Genomic DNA, 22,243 nt, shown 5'->3' with positions numbered 1-22,243 from the left:
CTGTGTGGTAGAAGTTGGTTAGTCAAATCGGCGACTTACTCGCGGTGTTGGAGGTACAAGCGGGCTCCAATGGGAAACTGTTTTTGCAATTTGCTTGACACATGCTAGAATTAGTAGAATTTCCACAAATCAGTGAATAGATTGCTTTTGATCTCAAACAACTAAAATCAACTTGTAAACCTGTTACTAATATCTCAGTGATATTAACTCAATGGATGAGAATCAGCACATAGATTCCCAATGACCAGTCTACCATTCAATTGCTATTTTAATAAGATGTTTGCTGATATTAATAGGCCCCTGCCTTATCTCTAGACATGAGATTTTGTACATATGTATACAGTTGTTATTTTACAATCGTAATGACATATAACTTAATCCAAGGCGATTTCACTCTTGTAACCTATAACAAACTGTCTTCGACGTCAATGAAAGTGTTTCGTGCGTTAGAAAATCAATTTTCAATTACCAACGTCTCTTTGTGCATGTACAATAGAGAGTGTCTGAAGAAATGTTTTCTGTCCCAACTGTTCCTGCTATGATTTCCTATTGGAATAGACGCCCTACCCTAATTTGCAACTTTATCTGTTTATCACTCGAACATTTCTAGCCATCATTAGATGTTCAAATAAAGGTAATTTTTGTTCGATCAACGCACTGTATAAATTTTAATTAAAACATGTAAGTGCTGTTGATAGACATCCCATGTTCATTATCCTAGCTTTGAAGCTGACAAACCTTTATAAATTATTGATAGCAGATTTATCTTCCCGTTTCCCCCAACAACAGTTGCCATTTCTATTCAATTCAACATCTTATAGCACTTTTAGTTGGTATCAGAAATGCTGAGCAATGAAGCTTACGTTTCTCAAAACAAAACTAATGCAGTGCATCTCCAGTGTATTACTGAATGGATCTGTTTTGCCTGCAAGTGTGTAACATTTCAACGCCCCTGACAATTAGCAACATCCCCAATGTCAATTCGTAGCTGCAAGGCTTTCCAGATACAAGAACAATTGCGTTGGACCAACTATATATTCAGTTTCTGAGTGTTCAGTGCGACTGTTTCAAAATAAGTTCACCTATGTTTTGATGTGAAGGCTGTTACTGATTCTTATCTCCCCAAAGCAAGGAATAATGTGCGGTTCTAAACATACCATCGCCGATATAAATAAAAGCCTATTTAGACTAGCCTGTTTTCAGTGTACATGTATTCAATTATATTAATTTAAACTCGATTGCGAATTTCTATGATGCGCAATCTATTTTCTGAGTTTCATTACTAACTCAGTAGAGGTTACATGTGTGGTTTATTAGTCAATATTCATATAACATTTTGCCACCGCGAGCAACTTCAAATTGAAACCAATAACGTATACTCTGAGAAGTGTCTTTACAGGGATTAGACAACGAGCATTGAAATGAATGTAACGGGCAAACGGAAGAAAGTTCACACAATCGTAACGCGATTTCCTGGACCTGATAGGAAAATCGACATTTCCCGCAGAGATGCCGCTGGAACTGCTTTTGAAATTATATTTACATAAAGTGAGCTTTAAAATAACTACTTGGAGCTATCAGGTCCGCAGACACTTTGTGTCGTAAATCCATACATCAAGCTTCTAATCGGCTTTAAATGAGTCTTTTTCGAACGTTATATGTCCGGTTCTCTATAAACCTGACCTAATAGTTGTGCAGTTCATGCCCTAAATATTGTTACATATTATGAAACCATTAAACTGTAATTGTTAATGAATAATCTTCTTAATACATGCATATATTCCTTCAAATGTTGAAGCATTGGTATCTACATTTACATTTGCTGCTACAGTACTGTCTCGAATAGGATACAATTACAAGTGTAGACTAGTTAATCGCAGAAAATGCACAGAGTAAGCCACACGTTACTATCTTCCTCAATTCAAAATCGAAAATCAAAGATTATGATGCAAATGTTCATGCATAAGTTTGATACCCATTTGGTTAATTTATTTAAAAGTATTCCTTGTAAACACTGCACTACAATTAAGTTTTGTTTCATCAAGTAACTTCTGCTGGAAGGTGAACTTGTGGATATCAACTAAAGATAGAATCAGGCTTCATTGCAATGTTTCCTCTCTGAAGAAACAGTTTACTAAGATTCATGCGAGTAATTTTCTATGCCAGATGGAAAACTGGCAGCAGTGAATCGAATGCCCATCATACACACCCAATACAGTTTTCTTTCCAGTGGAGACAATGAAAAGCAAAATGGGCAGCTTGTATAACGGATGGCCTTCTGCCATTGCCAGGTTTCTGCCCCTATAGCTTAGGTTCACATGTGAAGAATAGGCTTGTGGCTGAAGTATTAATTGCTGATTTTGCCAATGAAATCATAACACAGCAATAATCAACATTTTCAGAAATATGAAAATGGGTATGCCAATTTCATTTATATATCACCTTAGTTCACAATATGTTTAGCTTCCCTTTACTGATTTGAAAAATCTGATTGGAAAAGCTTGTTGAAATATAATTAAGCACATTTGAATGTTAATTTAAGAACTTGTATTGATAAGATAATATCCAATTATAGATAAACCATTACAGGGCAGACCCAAGAAGAGCCAACTGTTCTTAGTTTTTCTTTAATTTTATGAGTGGTAGGTACAGAAACAACACTGTTTCTGTTTCTACAGTACATCAGAAACTAATGTTAAAGTAAATACAGAAGCTTATACTATAATTGCAGTTAGCATGCTAAAAGGAAAATACTTCCTCAAAATTACATAGCTACATAGAAATGTCACAAGTATACCATAGGAAAATATAACAACTAAAAAGAATTTTTAAAATTAATGCATGGGGGTAGTTTAATGATTTTCGAAGTTTTTGAAATACAACACAAATAAATAGCAAATTTCTAAATTTATGAAGCAACAACATTGTTTCATTATAATTTTACTACAGACCCAATTATCATCAATTCTGTAAATAAATAGTTTTGAGATCAACCCAATTTATAAGATAGACAGGTGTAATTCAGATTCTTAATTTGATAGTGGGACAAAGTAACTGTCAGGCTGATATCAATCTCTCAGTCCAGTCCTTCAAAAGGTTGTTTTATAAATACTCTGCCTAAACTAATTGATGTCAATTACAATTTCACAATGAAGTGTAGGTATTGGTGACATTCTCCCTGGAGACTTTAGCAACCTTTTTTTGAGAACCTTAAACTCACATAATTTTGACTTATACTATTTCAATGACGTTCTCCCAACTACTGTGAAATCCAAATTTCAAATGGAGACACATTCTTTACATTATATGTTTGACTAATTTCAGTTTGTGTTTTCTTGCAAAATATACCTCAGCTTAAATTGATTGATTTTGTAAATACAATATATCATAACAGCCAGATGTGATCTCAGAAAGAAAGTATTATTTGTCCAACAAAATAAGTGTTGTTTTGCAAGGATTAAATCAGATTAGATCAAATGGATAGGCCAATGATTAAATGAGTACATGAAAGTTCATGTGTACAAGTTCATTTTTTTTTCAATTCTGGTAATTATTTTTAACAGCATTATCTCAAATTAACAGATGACTGAATTGCACAAATTGCCCATTTCAGTGATTTTGATTTATATTACTGTAGTGAAGGAAGGTGGTATTAAGAATTGACTTTCCAACATTCTACTCAAGATTTTAGCCGATTATTTCTTGTTGTTCCAGCCTTATTGCAATACTGTTACTACACCCCCTTCACTTCTGCTCCATCTTGAGGCACTTGTACACAAAACATTGTAAATTTCAACCTAATAAATATTTTCATGTAGCTCAGTCAAGTATAGTACAAGAAATACAAAACAAACTTCCTCCTAAAGATTGGCACATATTTTGTTTCAATAGTATTTATTATGAGATCAATCAGGAATTTAGTAACATTGAAGTCTTCAAACATAATGAAGAAAGATGCAAGTGATTTCTAAGTAACAAGCACTCAGGACAGACAATCCCTTTTACAGGTGACTGTTCATATTAAATAGCTGCATTTTTTAAATGACCTGATTCAATATATTTCCCTTAAATGAATGTTTGAAGAAACTAGCTTCAGGCATACTCACATTGATTTGCGTTACAGATTAAGCAGTGAACACTTTAATCACATTAACTATCAAACAAGTTAAATCAATGATCAATTTAATCACATTAGATAACCTCTCCGACTATCTTTCACTGGAGTATACTAAATAATCCTTGGCAATTTATCTTAGTCTTTTCTTTATAATTGCTGCTACTAAATGATTGTCCATAACTCAGACGACTGTATAGCACTATTTAAATTAAATTAGGGATGGATAATGTGATAGATTTCTATACTTAATCACACAAGAGGGGTGAACGAGAAGCTAACTCGATCTGACATGGGGTGGGACAAAAGACTAATTACCTCACTGAATTCATTAATAAAGACAAACAATTAGATTTTATGTCTTATTTAAGAATTACATAATTAAAACTAAAAGAGTAAGAGTACTATACTTAGGATAATTTTTAAATTAACAATGTACACTACGTTCGAGGGGAAAAAAAATCTTGTGTCTGCTGGAATTGAAATTATTTTGCTACAATGTAACAATTTTTGTTCTTGACAGTTCTTAATTATGTAATAAGTGCTTTGGGCTGAGAATTCTGCAGGTACAGATGGCGTAAGTAATTAGAATGCCCTCCAAACACTGTTGCATTGCGACAGTGTGACATATGAAACCTGTTCTCAATGAAAAGGTCAAGGTTTGCCAAACTGTTTCTCTACACTGCTGTTTCTAGACCACCATCATAGATGGGTTTTGATTCACATGGAATGTAATGGCTGAGGCTCAGTTGCAATGTGTGAAAAGGAAAGCTACAATCTGGTTTGGTCACATTATAATTACTAACATTCAAGGTTTAGTTAATTGTTTGAAATCTTCTTTTCTGGCCTCTTATAGATATGTATTCATCAATGTGATAGCATTCCTTAAGTAAAACTAATGTTGAGAAATAGAAATCATGGTCTGAAATTTCTTGCATAAACACAACCCGTCTGTTAGGTCTGAAAATGCATTTATTCTGACGATATAATTGCATCCAAATTTTCAGCAAATCTCATTAGAACAAATTGGATATTAATCAGCATTTAAAAAATGGTGCCCAAAGAATGCTTGAAAATGGCAGCATATACTTCATGTATGTTAAGCACAACATGCTTACGAAACTGCAATTGGGCAGCTTTTCAATCTTTACTATAACGCATACCATAAAAATCCATTCAAAGAAACATAAACTAATATGAGGATCTCCATGAGGATAAATATTTTAAAATTCTAAAAATTGTAAACATAAGAAAAATAATTTTTTTCTTCTGTACTTAAAATTTAGTTATAATTTTAAAAGAGCTCTAAGGAAACTCAATTGCAGAAAATGAAGGGTAAAGGATTGAGAATTGAACACTTTTTGCACTCAAATTCCACAATCGTTTAGACTGCATCTTATATTTATGCACAGATAGGGTCTGTATTTGGGCACAGGTATTGCCAAGCTCTTGTAGTTATGAATTATTGGATTTGGAACAATGATGGAATTTTAAAAAAATCTTGCATTAAATAACATTAAATGACAAATGATGGTTATGTACTTCTCATGAGAACTAGCTAGCTGTTACAAGGTAATAAAGATAATAAATGCAAGACAAAATGAAAGACTGCAGGAAATTACAGTGAACCTTGCTGACACTTATCCATTTTTCTAAAGTAATTCTCAATTTTTGTTAACTTGTATACTTTGTTTTCAGCTTTTTTGAAAAGAAGAAAGCAGAAGCTCTCAGGTTAAATATAATCAGTCAAATGCAGATAAAACTTTCTTTAAGTGAATTTATCACTTAACATATAAGGAATTCCTTACGACCTAATTCAGCTGGATTGCTAATTGATGTCAACATCAGAGTACTTTTTATTAAGGAGTGAAGCCCAATAGCAACTAAGTTGATATTGGCCAAACTCTTTTGACATATCACCTTTATAACCAACAAAGGAAAAAGATTTAATGGTCTGGATTAGTGTTGCCAACCCTTCAAAACTTTTCTGGAGTCTCCAAGAGTTAAAGATTAATTTCCTGAAAACCACTGTTAGTAATCCAAAAGGAAAATAGCCCAAAAACCTTTGGAGGCAGGAGGTCATGTGATAAAACTTTCAAGGCAAATTCAGAAGCAGTGCGTTTGGTTTGAAGTCATGTACCTCATATCCTCAATGATTTTGGATAACTAAAATATATCAGTTTCAGGTTTAAACGTGATGATAGATCTAGCATCAAATAATATTTGATAAAGCTAGTTCCAAACTTCTACAATCTTTTGTGTACGGAAGTGTATTAATTTCACTCCTCAATGGCCTGTATCTAATTTTTAAGCAATGTCCTGATTTCTAGATTCCCCAACCAGTGGAAATACTTTCTCTTTATCAGCTCCTCTTAACACCTTGAAAACTTTGATCAAATTACCCTTTAATTTTCTAATTTCTATATTTGAGTTCTTTGAGGATATAACAAGTAGGGATAAATGGGAACCAGTAGATGTAGTATATTTGAATTTACAAAACGCATTTTATATGGTGTCACATGAAATTAAGACTACTGTATATGGTGTTGGGGGTGAAACAAGGATAGAGGACTGGCTAACTAACAAGATGCAAGAATTATGAGAAATGGATTATTTTCAGGTTGGCAGTCTGGAATCAGTGAAGTGATACTGATCATTGATCAATTATTTATGATCCATATTAATGACTTGGATCAAGGGGTCGACTGTAAAGTTGTCAAATTTTCCGATGGTATAAAGTTAAGTGGGGAAGCATATTGTCAGGAAATACAAAGAGATTGTGAAGGTTATGGATAGGTTCTTTAGATGGCAAAAAATTGACAGATAAGGTGAAAAATGTGAGATTATTCATTTTCACAAAAGCAACCAAGAAACTGAACATTAAATAAATGGTAAAAGACTAAAAAAAATGCTGCTTGGGTGTCCTTGTACGTGAATCACAAGAAGTTAGCATGCAGATTAAAAGTTACACTTTCCTTTATTCATTTATGTGATTCCGATATTATTATCGATAACATGTTAGCCTTGATAATGTGGTGGTGAGTCGCCATCTTAAAATGCTGCAGTCCACATAATGTAGGTTTATCTATAGCGCTGTTAGAAAGTTGTTGTACAATTTTGACCTGGAGGCAATGAAAAAAGTTCTAAGGCAGGATAGTGTGAAGTTTGCAAATTCTTGCAGGTGGTGGTGCTTCTATTCATCCACTGCTCTTGTCTATAGGGGGTTAAGGTCATAGCTTTGGAAGGTGCTGTTGAAGGAGCCTTGGTGAGATTCTGCAGCAGTGCATCTTGCAGATGGTACCCACTGTGGTAGTGGAGGGAGGAGGGCCATGGGAAAGAAATCACAGACCCTGGTACACCTCATGTATCTGGCCACTTTATTCTGCCTTTCCTTTTATCTTTTGACATCTTACATCAAGTGCCTTCATAATTCACTTTGGGTCCTGTAGCATAGCAAAGCACAGCATAAAAGGAGGCCATTCAGCCCACCAAAATTGCATTGTTTCCATTCAGTTTTTAGATCAGTATTTTTCAATTTCTTCTTATACACTAATTTGAATCTATATTCTTCACAATATTAGGAAGAAGTGTATTCCAAACTCTAACCACCTTTGTGCAAAAGCTTTCCCTTGCCAATCAACTCACAAAGTTAAACCAGGCCACCTGATGGTTGACATTTCAACTTTTGGAAAGTTTCTAATTACTCCATCTAAACTCTTCATCATCATATACATATCCATCAAATTCCTTCAGCCTCTTGCCTGTAAAGAGAACAACTTCAGCTTTTCTGTAATTCTTTATCCCTGAATCAGTTCTAGCAAATTTTTAGTGAAGTCTGTACAAAGCCTTCGCATCCTTCCATGCCCAGAACTAGAAACTGGAATCATAACGTAGTTGGACTGTAATAAACTTTCAATATGATATGTTCTAAAATCACAGTTTTGTCAGACAATTGGATGTAGCTTTTTTGTTTATATGATGCAAATAGATTCGCTTCTTTGAACCAAGCCCATGTTAATTTTTTGTTGGTTCTTCTTAAGATTTTCTTGAGATTTTTTGATTTCATGGGCTTCTTTTTCATTCTCACGAACTGATATATTAAGTGATGCAGTAATTAAATAATAACACCTTCAGTCCTTATGTTCACGTAAGTGGCATTTTTACTTAGAACAAAGTAAAATTAGAAGAATTCACCAATATCTTAAATTATTAACACTCTGTTCAACTTAAAGTCACAACACACAAGAACATTAATGTACACCAACATATTTACCATAGCACAAAACAATAAGATGAAGTTATCAACAAATATTTTTTATCAAAATAACTTATAGACAATTCTACTCTCATAAAGTCATTATCCTAAACGCACATTATAAGGACAGCTAATGAGCTTCCATCACATATGCACAAAGCTGCAACATTTTAATCAAGGAGTTACTATCATTTATATTACATGTCAGATCTCAACATAATTATTTTGTACACCTAAATTAAGTCACTTTTTAACATCCTCCATTTGAAAGAAAACATTCCCAGCCAAACAAATATTTCCTCATAGTCACAATTTTGAATATTCTGTACATTTCCCCTCTACTCTATCCAAAGCAATTGTGTCCATGCTGCAATGTGGTGACCAGAGCAGTACACAAAACTTCAGATGTGGCCTAACCAATGTCTTATATAGTTCCAACATTTAATTCCTGTTCTTGTAATCAATAACTAACCCAATGAAAGAAAGCAAATCATATGACTTCTTTATCATTTTACCTATGTGTCCTGCCACCTTCAGGGACCTGTAGACGTCCACTCTAAGATTTCTCACATCCTGTACCCCCTCCCATTTATTGTGAATTTCCTTGTGTTGTTTTGTCCTCCACAGTTGCATAATTCCACACTTCTCCAGATTGAATTTCATTTGCCACATGCCCACCCACTCAACCAAATCATTAGTATCATCCTACAGCCAACAGCTGTTCCGTTTGCTATCAACTAGCCAGCCAACTTTTGTGTCATCTGTGAATTTCACAATTATGCCTCTTACATTTAAGTATAAATCATTAATATATATTACAACAGCAGTGGCCCCGGTTCTAAACCCCATGGAAACATGAGACCATGAGAAATAGGAACTGGCACAGGCAGTTTAGTTGTTCAAGCCTGCCCCACCATTCAACAAGCTTATGACTGATCTGCTCCAGGCAATAACTTCTCTTTCATTCAAGCTCCACCTAACCCTTATGTTTCAGGCATTTGGTAAGGTCCTGCATGGGAGATTGATAGTAAAGGTAAGAGCCCATGGGATGCAAGGAAATTTTGGTTAATTGGATTCAGAAATGGCTGAGTGGCAGGAAGCAGAGGGTGATGGTCAAGGGATGTTTATGTGACTAGGAGCTTTTGTTCAGTGGGGTTCCCCAGGGATCAGTGATGGAGCCCTTGCTGATTGTAGTATATATAAATGATTTAGGAGGGTTGATCAGTAGTTTGTGGACGATCCAAAAATTAGTGGGGTGTTAAATAGTTTGGATAGCGTTGGATTTCATGAAGATATGAACTAGCTGGTCTGTTGGCGTTTTAATGGCATATGGAATTCAATTCAATTAAGTGTGAAGTGATGTTTCTGGGCAGGACAAACAAGGCAAGGGAAGACCTTGGTGTTCATGTCCACCAGTCACTGAAGGTACTGGGATAGGTGGATAAAGTGGTTAAGAAGAGATAATGGATAAATACCCTTATTGGCTGGGGCATAAAGACAGGGAGGCTATACTGGAACTGTATAAAGCATTGGCTAAGCCACAGTGAATTGTGTATGCAGTTCTGGAATCCACATTATAAAAGAGATATGATTACACTGGAGAGGTATAGAAGAAATCTTCCAGGAAGTTTCCAGGTGAGAAAGTTCTAATCATGAAGAGAGATTGGATAGAGTGGGGTTGTTTTCCTTGGAACAGAGGAGTCTGTGGTATCATGATTGAAACATAAAATCGTGAGGGCCATTGATAGGATTGACTGGAAGAAGTCTTTCCTCTTAGTGGATGAATCAATGATCGGGGGCACAGATTTAAGGAAGGGTGAAAGCAGCTTAGAAGGAATGTGAAGACTTGTTTTTACCCAAAACATGGTAAGAATTTGGAAATTACTGCCTGTAATGGTGGTAGACAAGCAAGAGCTAGAAGAACACAGTAAGCCAGGCAGCATTATGAGGTAGAGAAGTTGACATTTCAGGGATAACCCTTCTTCAGAAATGGATGTTGGGGTAGGGGGAGCTGCAGATAAAGAGAGGGGGGAGGGTTTTGAGTTGGGAGAGAGGTGAAATGGTGAGATAGTGATAGGTGAACATGGGTGGTGGATACAACTTGGTTGGTCACTGGGAGGAATGAATCCGGTTAGTAGCTGGAAGGAAGGGCTGGGACATTGAATGGAGGAGAGGAGGCAGGGTCAGAAAGAGAGTTGGGGGATGGGTGGGAAGGTTATTTGAAATGAGGCAGAACTCCTCATAATATTTAAGAAATATTTAGATATGCACTTGACAAGCCAATACATAAAAAACTATGGGCGAAGTGCTGGAAAATGATTTTAGAGTAGTTAGGTGGCTTCTGTGCTGCAGACCTCTATGACTCTATGACAGGATAGATGTGGGGAGCTTGCTTCCACTTGCAGGAGGAGTCTAGGACCAGAGGGCTTAATCTCAGAATAGGTCTTATGTATTTAAAACAGAACTGAGGAGGAATTTCTTCTCTGAGAGGGTAGTCAATCTGTGAAATTCTTTCCCTCAGAGTGCTATTAAGGTTGAGTCATGAAGTATAGTCAAGGCTGAGATCAACACGTTTTTAATCAAACCAAGGGTTATGGGGAAAAGACAGGGAAGTGGAGGTGAGGACCATCTGATCAGTTATGATTTCATTGAATGGTGCAGACTTCACAGACTGAATGACCTACTTCTGTTCCTATATCTTATAGTCTTCCTTGTTTGTTTGATCTAGTACTGAAACTTTCTCGATTCACATTTGCTATTCTGCTATCTGTCACAAAAATACAAATGGACCTTCACATCTTGATTAATCCAAAGCATTCTGAGCCAATCTTTTGTTTACTTGTAACTTCTGTAAATCCTTGATTAAAGCTGCTAAATGGAAAAGAAGCATCAACTATTATCTTTCTGTCTCTCAACAGCTGCTTCATCTGGTCGCTTGCCAAAGTGAATTTTTGTAATTTTTGTGAATCTTCTTTCCCATCCTCTTCTTTACTGGAGGTACAGTTGCTATATTTGTTTGGGAGAAACTGTCTTTCTTAGCTCACTTTTATGTTTCAAATGAAGTTATGACGTCTGATCAAATAAAAAATGTCCAGGTCACAATCCTCTATTCTGTTAATAACAACATGAAGTTACATATCTGATGGGTGTGTCAACTTGCCTAATCTTGAAATTTTGACAAGAGCTATGGTCCTGACAATATCCTTCCCATGATCTTTAAGATGGGTATCTTCAAATTTATACTCATCTTTCGCTGTTGTCTCAATTTTGTTTTTACTTGTACATTTGTTTATCTCAATCAGAAAGCTGATAACTCTTGAATTAAAATTACATTCACGTTATCCTTCCATTAGTACTTTCTAAAATTATATCATATGCTGCTAGCTACTAAATTATCCATAATCTTTAAACCTTTGGATTAACCAACGATTACTAGTGGGCCTTTTAATATCCCAATGATATTGGTGATTTCGTATACAGATAGATGCTTCTCTCAAACTATACTCTTGAACACTTCGGTCTGATACTGTGGTCAGGATTTTATGAGGCAGCAATGGCATCATTCACCATTTGGAAAGCAAGGGGCAACCTTGTCTCAGTGTGATAAGCAAGGTTCCAACTCAAATTTGCAGTCAGCAGACTGTTTGCAGACTGAGGGCTCCCTTCCCTTTCCACTGGCAACTCTAAGTCCCAAAGTGCCAGTGGGAGTGGCAGCAAATGCAGGGACTGGAGTCAGGCAGCAGCAGCATTGATGGAGGAAGCCCCAGAACTCGGTCACCAGGGCCATTTAAAAACCCACCAAAACTCATGCTGGTTTCCATGTTAAAGTTTCCCTATGGATAGTTTGTCTGGTGAGTTTGGTAATATCACAATTGGTACTAACTTGAGCTGTTAACAAGGCATTTAACAAGCAATAACGAGTGTCAATTGTGAACTTGCCACTGCCCAGCAAGAATCTCACCACACTGCTTGGGAAATGTATACAGAGAAATAGTAAGATGATCTCAACATTGGTGTTTGCAGAACATCTCGACCAAATCTACCACTCATCTTGCTACAGCCTAAATCATTCAGAGCCTTATATAATGTAGCCTGTTATTTTGACTTTAAGAATCCTACACAAACCTCTTGCTCCCAGACATTGCCCTTGGACTGGAATTGATACAAAGCAAACCAAGCTGGTGGAACAGGAAAGAAGTGATAGATCAGACAGAGGGCATATATTGAGGGCATTTAAGGATCAATCTACTTAGCTGAACCTCAGTGAGGAAATGCATATCAAATATCGATGCTTCAACAAGGATGTCCTCTTTGAAATTTGCCATTTACTGCAGCCACAGAGCAGGATGTGAATAATATTCCCTGTGCCTGTGAATGAATGTGGCTGTAAATTTTTAGATGGCACGGTGGCTCAGTGGTTAGCACTGCTGCCTCACAGCACCAGGGTTCCAGGTTCGATTCCAGCCTCAGGTGACTGCATGGAGTTTGCACATTCTCCCTGTGTCTGTGTGGGTTTCCTCCGGGTGCTTTCTGTTCTGAGATGTGCAGGTCAGGTGAATTGGTCATGCTAAGTTGTTCATAGTGTTGGGTGCATTAGTCAGAGAGAAATGGGTCTGGGTGGGTTGCTCTTCAGAGGGTCGGTGTGGACTTGTTGGGGTGAAGGGCCTAATTCCACACTGTAGGGAATCTAATCAAATCAACATCTTCCAATTTGCAGTCCACTATTGTGTAAAGGGGGTTAAGATGCTCTGCACTCCAAGACCTTTAATTTTCTCTTGCCAAGGTACAATGACCTAATCAAGGTTTTCAGGCTTTCCCATGTTGCAGAATTGCATTGTTAAGACGCACATTGTGTTGCACACTGCATATCAACTCTGAGATAAGCCTCAACCGAAAGGAAGTACATGCCCTCAACGTTAATCTTGTATGTGACCATACTTAGAGAATTATGTAGGGGGTCAATGTTCAACACTCTGATAGCAGTCATGATACCATCATTCTTCAGCAGTCTGCTGAGCTACTGTGACAAACAAAAGAGTGATTACAAGAAAACAAGAGTTATCCTTTGATGCCTCTTGAGGCTGATGACTCTGGTGGGGCATAGTATGCATAAAACAAAAGCCATACTGCCACACAAATTGTAGTAGGTCACAATATTGACCTGTTGAAACAAGACTTCTCCTGACTGGACCACTCTGGAGGAGTCCTATGATATATAGCAGGGTGAGTGTCAAGGTTTGTGACAGTTTGCTGCATATTTCACAACATTGTCATAGATTTACATGACCCTTAAAACCAGCTACAACAACCTTTTTATTAACTGGTACCTATTGGACCAGGAGTGTGCCAGTTTATCAAATAATCCAGACACTCAAGAGTTAAGTGTCAGAGCAGTAAACCCTGACCAAACAAGCGTTGAGACATCAACAGCTCTCAAAAACATGTAAAAACATGAAAACACCTCCTGAAGTCAATGTCAAAACTGTGTGTAAGTAATGGAAATGCAATGCAGGGGGTATTCACATCCCTATTATACTTATTTACAGCATAAATACTCAGACATTATGGTAGATCACAAGATGTGAGGTATACAATTTTTGCTAACAGACCAAGAGTGCTGGTTGATAAGGTACTGGTTTTAAACCCAGTTCGCTGTATTTGGTGTGCAGTTCAGAAGCAGATGGCAAAGGAGGAGAAGGGGAAAAGGAAAGGAAGCAAATAACAAATGTTTTGTGGTTGTTTTGTCTGTAACTGATTAATCCCACTATGATAGCAACAAATGTTCCCTGGATTTCCCATTGCTAATATTCCCCAACTTTATTTTCTCTCCATCACCGACAATAACAATATCTGTTTGGCCACAGTACAAATATTCAGAAATCAAACCACTACGTAAAAATATGTACAACTTGCATTCAGATATCAACAGACACATTCCTTTAGTTGTCTATCCTAGTGCTCCCATGCAGCATTGCCCTAGTGGCTATATCACAGTACTACTTCCAGGGGAGGGCCTTGCAGGTCAATCTTATGCAGTTCTGATCCTAGAAGATGAGGTTTCACACTGAATCATCTTGATTTGACAGTAGGTGCATTGATTAACTGACAGGCATCAGCAACAGTACTAGCAGAATGGCAGGAGTGGGTGTTCAAATGCACTCATCTTCAGGGAGTATTTCTGAGCAAGCTAACCTTACAAGACTTCAGTTTGAGCTGTCATGACAGTAGTTAGACATTGAGTGGTTTCTACTGCACTGCAATGGAAACATTGGCCAACAAGGCTGGGTCTGCAAGTGACACAATGGAGACAGCTACCACCTCCATGCAGGAAATGCTGGTCTTTAAGTTTTGTGCAAAATTCAGAACAAGATTGGTGCCTTCATACTCCTTCCTTCTGACAGGCCTGCCAATTTGTCAAGCATTTTACAATGAATTCCCTTTGGTTTTCCTCTGTGTCCTGGCCCATTGACAACTTATCTTACGTCATTTGCTGCAGAATCTATTTGTGATCTGAATCTCATTAAAGCTGGCTTGTGCATTACCTTCCTACCTTTCCCTTGCTACTGGCCATGTATGCCTTGTATCTCATCACTTACATACTTCACCTTCAAGGCATCCTCTAAATTAGATGTAGTGGCAATATCTGAGTTGGTGGCTAAGAATACAGTTTGATTGATGATACTTTTTCATCATCACCACCATTTTGTTCTTCCATCACTGCCTAGCCAGGTGGCAGTTATTGGGTATCTGAAAGTAGAGAGGCACAAAGGTAAGGTTTTAGTGATGGGAGGCAGTAAAGTAAGAGGTGAATGCTAATCACCTGCAGCTTGCCAGAATAGATTATGAGATGAGGGGAATGGAAGGATTGATTAGATATGATGATAGATATCTTATGTGTTTTCAAACTTGCCACATGGATGCTCCCATAATGGCAACCGCTGTCTACCCTGCAGGGTAAGATAAATAGCTGCACCGCATAGCCCACACTAGTTAGCACTGGTTGCCTCTGGTTCAGCAGGGAGCACTTTTTCAAGTAAAAAGGAGGAAGTGTTTAGGAGTTGTGACTGTCATGATTGAACAGTTGGGAATTTTTGAAGATGTGAAATGTGCATGACAGGCTTGTGGTAGTGTCACACTTGTGAGGGTGAGTTGGAATTCTAAATTTTAAGTATAAGTTGTGATTGATCGAGATTGTGGACAGGTAAGTGAGTAGGGTATGCTGCAAGGAGCCAGTGGTGCAGCTTGTAGGATTTAATATTTAAAGATATATCCACGTCCAAGAGGTTGTTGAATTGTTTGCATTATTGCTTCCAGGTAGAATGTATCATCCTTTTAAAAATGTAGGTGGGTTTAAGTAGGGCAGGCAAGCTTGATTTGGTGTTTGAGTGACAGGAACCTGGCCCCCTGCTAGTGAGGCATGCAGCAACTTAACAGCATTTGGTGTTGCTTACATGCAGCACAAAGTTAAAAATCACACACCAGATTATAGTCCAACAGATTTATTTGGAAGCACTAGCTTTCAGAGTGCTGCTCCTTCATCAGGTAGTCATCCACTCTAGTCCAACACCGGCTCCTCCACATCACGCAGCACAATGTTAGTGTGCTGCCTGCATTGGAAGCAACAGTGCAGATTAATTTCACACCTGGATTATCTGTTTTCATAGGCTAGTCAATAATTTGCAATGCAATTTGAACATTAAACAAAACAATATCATATTGAACCAAACCCACAAAACACTTGAATATGAAGTTTGCTTTTCTGACTTAATTTTTAATACTAATGATGAATGTTATTCATTGGTGAATAGCTTTAATTCCACTATAGAAGCTTAGGTAAATTACTTCCATTTCATTGGCCATTCAATGCTTTAAAGTACAATACTCTCTGCCTCGTCACTGGTGTGGTTCAAAGTTATAATATCAAATGTGCATCTTTATGAATGAATGGGTTGAGCCACCTTTTGTCATTTTCAAGAGCATTTTTCTGATGAATGTCTAGCTGTTTGTCTGAGAATACATTATCGTGAACAAACCAGAAGACTGCGACAAGGAGAAATGAGTGTTCCTGATATCCAAGTGTTAGCAGCGCAAAGGCAAAAAGTGTCAGTAAAGCAAAAAGCCACAGTTGCATTTCTGACATTGAAATTATAATGCTTCTGCAGACAGATTACATCTGTATTCCAATATGTTTGTGTTGATAAAATATAGTGAATAGTGAAACACCAGAAAAACAGAATGTCTCCTATCTGTTCCGCTACTTTTATTTGGTGTTCCCTTCGAAATGTAAAACCAATTCGAAGCAAGTTGAAGCCTGTAAATGAATTAGATCATACACATTTACAATTACTGCTCCTCCTCAATCCTGTATCCTCAAAAGTATGTATGCAAAGTCCTGGCTGAATAAAAGCTATGCATGACAATATATGTGTGATAAGTAACTTTCTCCCTGTACATTGCAGCAGACAACATTGCCGTGTTATATAAAAGGCTTGTTCCACAAGGAATGATGTCCAATTTTTTTAAAAATGTGGGCACGATTTTCCAATCCAGGCCATGTGAGAATAATTACATCTGGGTAAATTTAATCAGGCGAGTGGCAAAAAAATCAAATTCTTGTTGTTGCAGTTAACTGGGATGATCACATTCTCCCCCTTCAGCTAGTGGGTCAAGTATATCATCAACGGTGGCTCAATGGTTCGATTCCAGTCTTGGGCAACTGTCTGTGTGAAGTTTGCACATTCTCCCCGTGTCTGCGTGGCTTTCCTCCGGGTACTCCGGTTTCCTCCCACAGTCCAAAGTTGTGCAGGTCATACTAAATTGCCCATAGTGTTAGGTACATTCGTCAGAGGGAAGTGGGACTAGTTGGGTTACTCTTCGGAGGGTTACTGTGGTCTGGTTGGGCCGAAGGGCCTGTTTCCACACTGTAGGGAATCTAATCTAACAAGCCTATACGCATTTCATTAACACCACAATTCACTGCAATCAACTTCACCTTCCTAATGAAACTCCACCCAATCAAAAACACAATGTTACAGAAATTTGACAGCAAAAAGCAAGCAAATGCTTGGCAACTTATTACTTTGCTTTTAAAGTGATATGGCTTTAAATCATGCTTTTAATCACTCACAAAGTCTTTTCTCCAAGTCCCATCATGCATCCAAGCAGATCCAAGTACTTTGTCTCCTGAATCTCACAAAAGTTAAATATTTTATAAATACAAAAACGTTTTTTATTATATCAATCCTTTTACACAGGTTACAGGAAGGGCAGACCGGGTTTCCGTACTTAAAAGAATTACTATTTGTTAACAAATAAGTAAATTCTAGTTATAAGAAAACAATTATCAATCAACAACACATAACTCTACTTGTTAAAACTTTAGCCTTCTTATAAAGTCCTCCTATACAAGCATGCAGACATAAAATAAAAATAAATTGGTGTTATGAATGGAGGGATAAATTGGGAAGGCAGTCAGGGTGGACAGGGTTCTCTGAAATGACACTTGTTAGGACTTGCTGTTCAGTGATCTCCCTCTTCTCCAGTTGTTTGTCACTTCTGTGCAGAAGGCACAAAATTTCTTTACAAATTATAAGGTCTCTGATGTATTTGTTTAAAGCCATAAATTATAGCAACTGGTGTAGGAACAAAAATGGCTTTCTTCAGGTATGAGGTATGAGATGGGCAGCACCTCCCTTTCAGGAAGTCCAAAGGCTTTTTTCTCTGTTGTTCACACCCACAAAGCTGTTCAACTACCCAGGAGCCAATCATGTAATGTTTGGAAGGCAGAAGCCTTTTGTCATCTATAACTGGTCACCATTTTGCAAACTAATCAGCTAATTGTTGCTAGACAAATCTCCCATCAGAGCCATTTGCTGGCTGCATCTCATCGGCAATAACCTTCTCCCACTGGATGAATGAAGACCAGTGTAAATAGCACTTACACTAAATGCTAGTCACTTGTTTTTAAAACGTGCATCACTCTCTTCCACAACCCTTAGTTTTTAAAATAGTTATTTTCCCATTTCAGTTGCAATCAAATATACAGAGAAAAAAAATAAAACCTTTATGGAAGGCTACCATTCCATGAATGTGCAGATCACTTGTATCATATAATGCAGGTCTGTACATTTTATCCAGGGAGTTATCACAATAGCAATATCCTGGAATATTCACAAGCGACCTCATTGTTCAGCTCTCCCCAGCCCATACAGGGATAGTTAGTCAATGACAAGAGTTAACCCTTCATACCCTGGTTTGTGACACCTGTCATGAAGCTATGCCTGACACTGAGGAGAGGTACAATGCTGCATATGCTTCAACAAAGACCACTGTAGAGCAGGCCATAAGGCTTCTGAAGATAAGATGCCTGAACCTGTCAGGCTGTGCAACACAACACATACTGGATCAAGTATTTCACACCACTGTTACCTATTGCACCTATTACATTCTGACTTGACAAAGTGGGAGATTGACTTGGGATAGGATGAGATGGACGAGTGGGAGATCTCACTTAGGAGGAAATGGACAGGAGAGAAGAGGGTCACCTCACAGATCACCCATGTGGATACTGACATGTCGAGATTATAGTTAGACAAGCCAGAGAGTTATATGAAAATTTCATAGCCACACACTTCTAGGAGAACTGAGGTGCATGAATATTTTTCTTTTTTTATTCCATTTGTTATGGACCAGCTAGCTGTGAGGCTAGTGTGTGCTCTATTCAACACTGCTCATTGATTGAGAAACATTTCATTTTCCACTCCTGTTAGGAATAACAGTAATGTTCTTCTTCTGTTCGCTTGTGATGTGAAAACTTTGAGGCAGGAAGCCTAGCTGAAATACTTTGAGGCTATGTGTTAACCACACATATCTGTGGCTGTAACACAATAGGTGCATCCATCAACAGTGGTTCACAGAGGGCTAAGATATTCTGACACACCCCTGCATTAAAAAGAAGTCCAATTAAAGAGCATGCAACCTGAAGAAAGTGCCAAGTCTGGGACATCTTACCTTATAACATTAATCCCATTCTGCTTTGTCTCCCTACAGTCCTACAGAATTTTAGGATCCTACGCTACTTTTGCAATGGCTGCACACTCTCATTGAGTTAGCTTCCAGTATCATAAGATCTACAATTGCTAATACTTCACAACTTGTGCATCTGTGAATAAAGTGACCAAATACTAAATCTGTAGTCTATTGGGTTATGAGAGGGAGTACAGGCTTACTGATACAGCGAGACATTCAAAGGTGCCCCAAGGCAAGGGCAGCATCTCCTTGTAATGAGGCAAGATGCTGCACTGTATTCACTGGGTGAATGCATTGAGAACCAGGTCAGAACTCTTCTGGGAAAGAAGGCAACATGAATTTCCTGTTCCTTGGATGCTGCCTGACCTGCTGCGCTTTAACCAGCAACACATTTTCAACATGAAATTATAGAAGAGAGAAAGTGAATATATGGTGGGTCAGTGGTTAGCACTGCTGCCTCACAGCGCCAGGGTCCTGGGTTTGAATCCAGCCTCGGGCGACTGTCTGTGTGGACTTTGTACATTCTCACCATGTCTGTGTGAGTTTCCACCGAATGCTCTATTTTCCTCCCAAAGATGTGCACGTTAGGTGGATTGGCCATTCTAAATTGCCCATAGTGTTCAGGAAAGCCAAGGTGAGGTGCATTAGTCAGGGGTAAAAATAGGGTAGGGGAATGGGTCTGGGTGGGTTACTGTTCAGACGGTCAATGTGGACTTGGGCCGAAAGGCTTGTTTCCACACTGTAGGGATTGTATTCTATTCTATATCTTTACCTGTGTTATATTTCTATGAAGCACCCATGCCACAGGTGTGCCCTTGAAAATATTTATTATTCCTTTGCCAATCATAATATTTCAATGTACTGTCCACAGATGATTGTCATATCCTGGTGACTGATATTGTTGGTGGCTGTGTGAATCCCGGTGAGAGTCTTCTGTACAGTTGCAGATGCACCCTTCTTGCACGATCTTCTGCAAGCAATGGGCTCACTGGCAGAAGGAAGGTGGGAAGTTATGGCACCGCTAGAATGTCCTCATATGAAGTTCCTGGGGTTCCTGCCTGAACCTCCTCCCTGTGGTAGCTTGCTGGCACAATGTTGTCTCCTTGAGGAAAAGGGACAGCTGGAGTAAGGACAAGGTGCTTCATTGCCATCTTGCTTTGCTGTTGATGCTGAGCACCAATGGCTAGAGTAATGGAGTGCAGGTCCCAGTGCATATTCAGCAGCTACCGAGTATTCTGTTGGACATGGGTCTCCAAGGTGATTGCCACCCTTACTGTGAGGCTGTGAGTGCTCACATACTGAAGCTACAACAATAGGAGATGGATGTACTCCTCTATCATTGGATTCACTAGGCAAAAGTGAGGACTGCAGATGCTGGAAATCAGAGACTAGATATTAGAGTGGTGCTGGAAAAGCACAGCAGGTCAGGCAACATCTGAGGAGCAGGAAAATCGATGTTTTGGGCAAAAGCCCTTCATCAGGAATGAAGGCAGGGAGCCTTCATTCCTGATGAAGGGCTTTTGCCCGAAATGTCGATTTTCCTGCTCCTCGGATGTTGCTTGATCTGCTGTGCTTTTCCAGCACCACTTTAATCTAGACTATGATTGGATTCAGTCTAGTAAGGGCCTCTTGCATCCCTGCCTGATGTTGCCTTGACTATCTCTGCAGGTTGACCATGTTCCTTATTTCCGCCTGCATATAGATGTCTTCTGAATAGGGTTGAAGTAAGTGCCTGGTCTCTGGCAATCCTCTGAGAATCAGAACCATGGACATTGTTTCCTCCAGCAGCTGTGGTCAGATGTCTGTATTGTGCTCGTCACCTCATCCTCAAATCGACTCCAACTAAAGTACCCACCAAGGTGACAATCTCTGTGCCAATGGAGGGTGCATGTGAATGCCTTGCCAGTGCATCCTCTGAGGTTCCACAGACTTCCACTTTTGAGATGTCTTTGTTGGAGAGTCTGTGGGCCCACTTCTATCTTGCTGTCTACCCATCACTTTGTAACTAAGGAAAGAAAGAAAGAGAATTTGTTGCTATAGAGGAAAGTGAGAGAGTGGCTACTTATTTGAGAAGAACAGACAACAATGTTTCTCACTGGTTTCCACACTTCCGATTGCGCTATCAAATAGGATCTTTGGACTTACCCATTAGGTGGACCACATCTTCTTCAATACAGGTGAAGATTTGGAGATCAGGAGGGCTTCCTGGGTGCTCTCCTTCGGTTGTGCATCAACTCATCCTGCAGTAAGGGCAAGAGAAGATTCGATGTGATGGGAATACAAGCATGAGCACTTGATGAGTACGCAGTGCTCTGCCAAGTGGTGATCCCTTCCCAGTAAGTGAGTAGGAAGTGCAGTGGCTGGGAAGCATTATGAGGTTGTTGGCATAACATGTCAGTGAACCCCTTCAGTAGACTCCATGCTTGTGCTTGTGTAGTTGTCAGGCCTGTGTGACATGACTACCCAGTGCAGTGTTATTCTGAGTGATGGCCCTAAGAGTGTGAGCTTGGATCCTACTTTGTCCAAGCCTACTGGAGGCATTGGTTTTATATGTAACTTCAGTCTGAGCCTGATGGAAGCGTTTTTTTTATGCCCACCAGAGTAGAAAGAGGACCTCTTTCCTGTTCCAGGCAGCCTGGAGCGGTGTGTTTTGTGAGACATCCATTACACTAGGAGCCATCTTCTGGAGCTCTAAGACTGGTGGAGCAGCAGATAGTGAAGAGGACTGTCAGAGAATACAGCAGAATATAGATAGATTGGAGAGTTGGGCAGAGAAATGACAGATGGAGTTCACTTCGAACAAATGCGAGGTGAGGCATTTTGGAAGATGCAATTCCAGAATGCAA

This window comes from Hemiscyllium ocellatum, chromosome 13 (genome assembly GCF_020745735.1).
Source record: "Hemiscyllium ocellatum isolate sHemOce1 chromosome 13, sHemOce1.pat.X.cur, whole genome shotgun sequence".
NCBI lineage: Eukaryota > Metazoa > Chordata > Chondrichthyes > Orectolobiformes > Hemiscylliidae > Hemiscyllium > Hemiscyllium ocellatum.
This window is presented reverse-complemented; position numbering follows the sequence as displayed.